General features: G+C 37.3%; 1 pseudogene; it reads right to left on the bottom strand.

Annotated features, from left to right (window-relative positions):
- Positions 1 to 7,276: 7,276 nt before the first annotated feature.
- On the bottom strand, positions 7,277 to 8,006 carry LOC147892728 (secreted RxLR effector protein 161 pseudogene; annotated as a pseudogene).
- Between the last annotated feature and the right edge of the window lie 357 nt (positions 8,007 to 8,363).

The raw sequence follows: 8,363 nt of genomic DNA, 5'->3' as shown, positions 1-8,363 counted from the left end.
AGGGCGCCTAGTTTCAAGGACGGTCTCTTTGAGTGATCTCATTAGGACTGTACATAAATTATTGAGTGTGTAGATCTTGATCTCTCTCTAATGCTAATCCAATAGTGACCTCATTCGGAGTGGAATGCTTGAATAGGAGGCATTTTCTCGATTCTTGTCATTAGCTATTGTAAGTATCACTAGTGGAATGCTTGAATAGGAGGCATTTTCTCGAATCTTGTCATTAGCTATTGTAAGTATCACTCTTTAAATATGCAAGGATTTTGTGGATAGAGTGACAGACGAATTTGTAGTTCGATGCACGTGATAAGTGTTGATTATTGTGTATAGGTCCATAGTTTGCTGTTGTAGGTGGTCACTAAATGTTTATTATTTTGTATAAGTCATGCCTCTGCAACCTACATATAAGGGCAATCTCAATTCCATGTTGTTGGTGTGATGTTGAAGAAACCATTGTTGTATGTATATTTATGAAGACCAAGACCGTTGAAAATTGTTAGTGAGAATTGTTCACAATCTCATGTTTATTTCTTGTAAGCACCTATGGTAGATAACTAAAGAACATATGTCATCTTTGTATCTAATTCAGAGTTTTGATGATGATCTTGTATTCAAGCATTGTAGTAACAAAGAGTTTAGAAGTTAATGTAGGAATTTCTAGTGTTGATCTTGCTTCATATCATGAACATCTTTGTCAAAGAGGAAGTGATTATGAGATAGTCATTCTAAGAGTTATATGTTCTCAATTTTACTCTTAGTAGGATTGCATGTGGGCAAACACACCAATTTCTTCATTGTTGATATGTGGATAGTTCTAGCAACAATTGGTTGTATTGGGAATTGTTTTGTGGTAAGGCTACTCATTCAGAAAGGCTCAACTAGTACCCCTTTGATGGGGTTTAATCTAGGTTTGTGCTCTCCATTACAGAATTGTTATTTTGATACATCAATGCTTTATTACATATGATGTCCTCATTGTTTCAAGAGGATATCGATATGAATGTTCCATTTACCAAACCTTTGAGCTATCTAATATTTTTGCAGCATATTTCTTCCAACAGTCCTTATATTATTCTAATAGTCATGTTTATGTCAACAAGTTATAGATTATAGATTATTTTGGATGAAGGATATGAGTCTATGAAATTGCCTCTCAATAGCTAATAGGAATGTAGATTGATTGTGAAGAAAATACGTGAAAAAGTTCATTTGTGAAGAAAATACGTGAAAAAGTATAAGCAATGTGTTGCTTTTGGAGCAATTATTTAAAATGAGTCTTGTTGTAGCTCGTAGCAATTTGGTTTGGTAAGCCAAAACGTATTTTCATGCTTTCAAATGTATACTATTTCCTTTTTTTAATATGATAATCTATGTATAGCTTTCCTTGATAGATATTATCACATGCCTGACAAAAAATTCAGTGTGGTTGTGTTTAGTTATCCATACCCTCATGTTCATAAAGTCAATAATACATGTAGCAACCAAACATATCTCACCAAATAAAGCTCGTTATTACAGGCGTCCCTCACTAGCCACAGGGGTTTCCAAAATGCCACATTAAGATCCCAGAGATGAGCCATTAAAGAGATCTAGGTCAAGGCCATTCATCCTATGCCAAGGTCTTCTCGTTTGTACTTCCCACCCCCAGAAAATATTTTCCAACAAATCTCGCACCTTTTATGAGACCTGAATTACCCTTCCATGTGATTATGGAGCTAATAAATATTTCCCAGCAAATCTCGCAATCTTCTAGGTGACTTCAATTACCCTTCCATGAGATTATGGAACGACACCACTTCCAAGCATCCACCAAACCTAATATCATGTCTACACCCTCAATTTTTAAGGGAAACCAAGATAGCAACCTCTCATTCCATGTAAGACCCCTCCATTGACCCGCACCCCTACTTATGCCCTTTTCCACAAAATATAATCACTTCTACCTAAGGTGTGTGACATATGAACAACCAAAGCAGCAAATAACAACTCTTGAGGCCTATATTAGAAAGCCAAGATCCCCCTTAAGCTTAGGAGCCTTCAACTATTCCCAAGGCACATAATGCAGATGTCTCAAATCACCATCTTCAAACCATAGAAAGGCTCTAACACCAAGTCATAAAAAACAACAACAAAATCGTGCAAACGACAAGTCAACTCCATTTTTGGAAAAATGAGTATGCAGACCCATCTACGACGGGCTTGTTCATAATTTTAAATGCTGCAAGCGTGCAATCCAAACCTGGTTTTTAAACTTTGCCATGTGGCATAGTTGTGCCATTTACCTTGCATCTAATCTCAATGATCATCTTTGTTTGTGCATCATTGCATTTGATATATCCCACTATATCAATTGCTTTAGAGGTATTCTTATTCTCTTATGCAATTTTAGACTTTAGATATTCATGGGCTTTATTTTCAGCCACTTTTATCGGTTCTCATTGGTGTACCATTGTCTTCCCTATCTCCTGGAATTTGGGCATTCAAAAGATTTGTGGCTTTGCACCCCACATTTGTAGCACAATGTGCTGATGTCGTCTTGACCTTTGATAACCTTCGACTCTTTCATAGAAGTACTAATTCCTATCTTGTTTTTGTCCCTCAAAATAACATTCTGGTTCTTGTCTAGATCATCTTGCTAGTTTCTCCCATGCTGATCATTTTGGCTTTTTTGTCTAGCCTATGTTGAATCCTTTCCTCCACTCTTAAAGTACCTCTAGTTAGCCTTCTCAAGGGTTTTATTCCAAACAATATCAATTCCCTTTGGATGGCCTATTACAATCATTAAATAAACTTTGTGGCCTGCATGTTCTCAACATCTTGTACATCCAATTTCCCAAAAAGGTCTCCATATACTCGTCCACACTTTGGTCCCATCCTTGTCTTAAGTTTTAATAGGACTTGTAACGCTTCGTGTCATATTATTTCCAAATTGTCTCCGAACATCGACATGCAACATGGAGGATTGACCTTATAAATGTGAAAAATCATGGGGTGTGAAGATAGCTAGGTAGGTTTTGTAGATGTATGATTTCCTAGAAAGGTCTCCATATACTCGTCCACACTTTGGTCCCATCCTTGTCCCAAGTTCTAATAGGACTTATAACACTTCATGTCATAGTATTTCCAAATTGTCTCCAAACATGGACATGCAACATGGAGGATCGACCTTATAAATGTGAAAAATCATAGGGTGTGAAGATAGCTAGATAGGTTTTGTAGATGAACATCACGGTTCTCCATCTTTATTAGAGTTATCCCTAGTTGCTCACCCATGGCTTTGCCACAGAAGGAAGGAAATAGCCTATACACTTTTGCTTCTTACAGTCCTGTCATATGGGAGATAGCAATAACCAATCCCTCGTACATTCTTTCATCAACATTGATCCCTTTAGCTCACATTTCATTGATTAATGCTCTTGCGACAGAAACCCTTTGTACATGTCTTTAGTAGGCGTGAGTCAGTTGTATTTCATATCTTTAAGGAGCTGAAGGGCCGTTTGGACTTTGCTTGCCTGAATGATATGAGGTATGAGATTATTGTACATCGTGTCGTCCCCATTGATGGCCAATTTTCAGAAGAGATCGAAAGGCTCCTCCATTTTTCGATGCCAAAGCAGCCAATGATGACGATGTTGCAAGAATCGGTGTCACAGGGGCAAGAAGGTGGATTGCATATAGCAAAAGAGCAAACGGGCAGTGTAGAGGCAACGGTGGGATAGAGGGAGGAGCGGGCTTAGAACCTTTAGTGAGGGCAAGGTTGAGGACTTAGTTCATGAGGTCGATGGAGGGGGAGGCAAAGCTATAGAGCAAAAAGGAGGGCATGGAGGAGATCAGAATTGGTCGAGATCCGAGAGGAGTCAACATGGGAGAAATGAATCCATTTGTGAGGGAGGTCCCGCGTGTAAAAAAAGGAATTGGTACATAGAGGAGAAGGGCCAACAAACTTAGCAATTGCACCAAAATTCATGCTGAACCTGTAACATATAAAGGCCAATTTGAGTGGCATTTTAGCAATTAAGAGAAGGAAACAACTGAGAGTCGTCAGTTCACTCACGTCTTCATGAGTCCAATATCGGCTTTCTGATGTTGTTTGATGATGTAAAAACGGTGTAAAAATAGGTCTGGTATGTTAGTAATGGGAATATGAAAGAATCCAACGATCACGTATGTATTTCGTAAGCAAGTTCTCGAAATAGTACCTTAGTTTCATGGAGAGATGGTCTATCTCATTGTTCCTGGATCCTTAAGAAAAGTGTCTGTTTGCGGAATGCAATCAAAGGCCTAAATCAACAGTTGCTCCAAGTGTAAACGATATTCATCTCGTCATAGTCCATCAGTATGTCAATTCTCATATTTTGTTTCGCATTTTCCAGTCAAACGCTCCAGATCTTCCTGACCCAAACTGTTAGTTTGGAAGTACATTTCCAGTTCAAGCTTGACCAACTGGGCGGGAGGGGCGAGCAATCCAAATGCAAAAGGGTCAATTTTATCATGAACTTGGACACCAAACCTCCTCTAAAGCTGGAGGAAATGAATGGAATGTGAGGTCAATCTCATCAGTGCTGGGAATTGGGAACACAAGATTTGGCAGGGGGCGGAATATACATAGTGCGCTTATGAAGGCGAAGACGATAACCTCTTATGTAACTGATTGACCGGTGTTTTCGTAGTATTGACTTTTACATCACGAGTATGCAATTGTATGAATGAAGCGATTGCTGCACGGTTGCTGATTTAAGGATCGCTCATACTTGCTGCAATTAGATGACTGCGTGGGTTTGCAGGATGGGATTCGTCATGCAGGACGATGTGTTCTTCCTTCACCTAATAGTGAGAGAGACTTTGATGTTTTTTGCCCTCCTTAGGCTTCCCAATTGGCTGACCAAAGAGGAGAATTAAATAGAGCAAGCCAAAGATGTCCTTGCACAACTCGGATTACAAAGGTCAGTAATTGGAAATCGGTTCCTCCGTGGAGTATCCGGAGGTGAGCGAAAGCGCGTCTGCATAGGGTAAGAAATTCTAATTGACCATTCTCTTATTAGCTTGTATGGGCCCACTTTTGGGTTAGATTCCACGACTGCAAATGAACATCAAAATTGAGAAGAGCCTCTCTCGAAATCAATGCGGTTGGAGGCGGTTGCCCAAGATGAAAGTTAAAATTGAGAAGAGCTGAATGCACACCACGTCGCCAACCCCCCAATCGACACGTCAATATTTAAAATAAGGAATATTTAAGAAGCCCAAAAAAAGTGCAACTTTTCTTTTTTATACACAGTTGATCAAATGGTTGAATTTTAATATATTTTGACATTAAGATGGGTAGATAAACATGGATTCCATGGCCATAAAAGAGGTTTATTCAAAGCAAACATGTCTCTAGATTTAGATAGAAGCCCAATGACTTAAACAGTCAAATTGTTAACAATCGTGATTAGAACAATTTATCATTTACTCTATTTTGGTTTATTAGTTCGATTGAGAGCTCTAGCCGTTGAAAAAATATAGTTTTTAGTTCAAAAAAGCTAGATTCGAAGTGTGAATATGTTAGCAATTGTCTTTTTGAAAAATTGATGAAATTTGGATTCTAGAATTCACTTTGTTGACAAACGTGAACATAATAAATTTTTTGTCTGAAAAAAGGAAAAGTTTTGTTAATAGAATAAAATTTTGATCAGTTTGATTCATGAATGAATAAAAATATCAGGCAAAAAACTTTGTCATGTTCAATTCCATCGATGAAATTTTTCAGTCGGAGGATCGACGGAAAAAGCTTTTATCGACAGATTGAAATTTCTGTCGACAAGAAAAAAATTTGGCTCACGAAAATTTATCGTCAATGAAAGTTTTACGTGATGGAACTTTTTTCCTTCTAATGGAATGGAATTTGCATTCCTTCATGTTTGAAATTTTCCTTTCTTTGAATGAAAAGTTTGTTTCATTGATGAAAATTTACATCATCGAGACAAAAATTTCTATCTGTTCAACTTTTACCAACAACGTGGATTCCAAATCCACATTTACATCATTTTAAAAAACGACAATTGTTTTCATCTTCATGATTCATCTTTAGATCAAAATAAAGTGAACCACTAAATTGTACTACTCACAATCTTCTAAAATTTGAATGTTTAGATATTTGATTTTCTTTCTATATTTATTGAAATATTTTCTTTCAACAAGCCTCTTCTTTGGCTATGGACTACATATACCTACTTATCTTAACACCAAATATATTATTTAATTCAATGGCTGGGATGAACTTCAATGATTGGGATGAAGTTTTCGTAGAAGAAAAAGCACATTTTTGTAATTCTAAGTAAATAATGTATTCTACTTTACTTAGACATGCATGAATTATTAGAAGTTTCAGTGAATATTAGATCATATCATTGATCTTATTTTTTTCAATTTGTCATTTGACATGAAAAGTAGAAACTTTTTCATCTTTCAATTAGCAATATGTACATTTTGTAAAAGAAGTTTGAAACTATGCTTATTTTGTAAAAGTTTGGAAATAGTTCTCGTTAATGTCTCCAAAAGATTGTAAAATTAATCAATATTTAAGACTAGTGAAAAAGCATGACTCCTTGTTGTTTTTCATGACTTGCTGTTTTCTAAGTGCCAATGACAAGGCTTAAAGTCACAAGAGCCACATAAAGTAGTCATGGTAGGAAGGATGTGTTTAATCACCTAGATTCTAGCATTCCACTCAAGGCTCAAAGCATGCCAAAGACAAATCTCTACCTTATCTTTAAACCGATCGAATCTATAATGAAGGGCTTGCCCAGGCCAAGAGGTGCACCCAAATATAGAATTACATCATCTCGAGGCAACCACTTGATTGGCATGCCAACCGCTCATTTAAACAGATTTTCTTGAGCCACTCTCAAAGGAAAAGTCTTTGCCCAGCTCTATTTAAAACCAAATGCATCACATAAGGTCTTAAAGGCGTCATTCCCCCAAGCTTCTTCAGCAAACACAACAATGTCATTAGCAAACAACTGGGTACACATCTTTCTATGAAAAGATATGCACAATGCAGTGTGCAAATGCCCACAAGATCACGTGAGGGAGAAAGGGAGAGAGATTGAGCGAGATGTAGAAGGTGAAGCGTAACTGAATTACATGTATGTTTTGCACCTTAGACATTTATGACCTTAGTCTTAGACTCATTTAATCCACACCACTCTTGTACCTTATAAATTGGTACTCACATTGTTCCACACATTTATTAATGTCCTTGCACATTGTGCACATTAGATTGACTTCATTAATTCTAACACTCCCCCTTAATGATCAATCTATTCTCTTTTACACCTAACACATTTCTGAATTTTTCAAACTTATCTCTCGCCAATGCTTTGGTGAGAATATTTGCTGCCTGCTCTTCAGTGGAATAATAAATCAGCTCTATTTCCTTTGCATGCACCTTCTCCCGCATAAAGTGATACTAGACTTCAATGTGCTTGGTGCGCGCATGAAACACTGGGTTCTTTGCTATTTGAATACAACTTTGATTATCACAATAAATTGTTGTAGGATCATCTTGTTTCTTCATCATTTCATTCATTATTCTTCTCAGCCATAAAGCTTCACACGCAGCAGTCTTTGCTGCAATATATTCAGCCTCCGTTGATGACAAAGCAACGGTAGATTGCTTCTTGCTTTTCCATGAAATTGCTCCACTCCCAGTCATGAAGCAATAACCCGTGGTTGATCTTCTATCTTCCACACTTCCTACCCAATCTGAATCACATAAGATCACAAGCTGATACATATTCAATGCCATAGTTGAATGTACCTTTTAAGTATCGTAGTACTCTCTTTGCCGCCTTCAAATGTGACTCTTTAGGATCAGCCATGTATTGGCTGAGTACTATGACTGAAAATGAGAGATCCGGTCGTGTTATGGTTGCATAAATAAGGCTGCCCATGAGCTGCCTATATGTTGTACCGTCCACCTTCTTTCCATGCTCATTCGTTGTAAGCTTTTCATTCACTTCCATGGGTGTTGGTAGTGGCTTTGAATCCATCATTTTTGATTTTTCAAGCAATTCCTTCACATACTTTGCTTGAGTAAGAAACAAACTTTTTCATTCCTCCAAACCTCAATGCCTAAACAATAGTGAAGCTGGCCAAGATCTTTTATGTCAAATTCCTTTGAAAGACTCCTCTTGATCTTGTCAATGAGTGAGCTATTTGAACCTGTAATGACTAAGTCATCCACATACACGATCAGCAACAACATGTCTTCATTATAATGAAATACATACATGTTTGGATCATTTTTACTTCTCTCAAAGCCATCAGAAAGTAGAAACTCATCTATTCTTAAATACCATGCATGTGGAGCTTGCTTCAAT

The sequence above is a fragment of the Dipteris shenzhenensis genome, chromosome 16 (genome assembly GCF_047967505.1).
Source record: "Dipteris shenzhenensis isolate YYH24624 ecotype China chromosome 16, Dip_SZ_1.0, whole genome shotgun sequence".
NCBI lineage: Eukaryota > Viridiplantae > Streptophyta > Polypodiopsida > Gleicheniales > Dipteridaceae > Dipteris > Dipteris shenzhenensis.
This window is presented reverse-complemented; position numbering and strand designations above follow the sequence as displayed.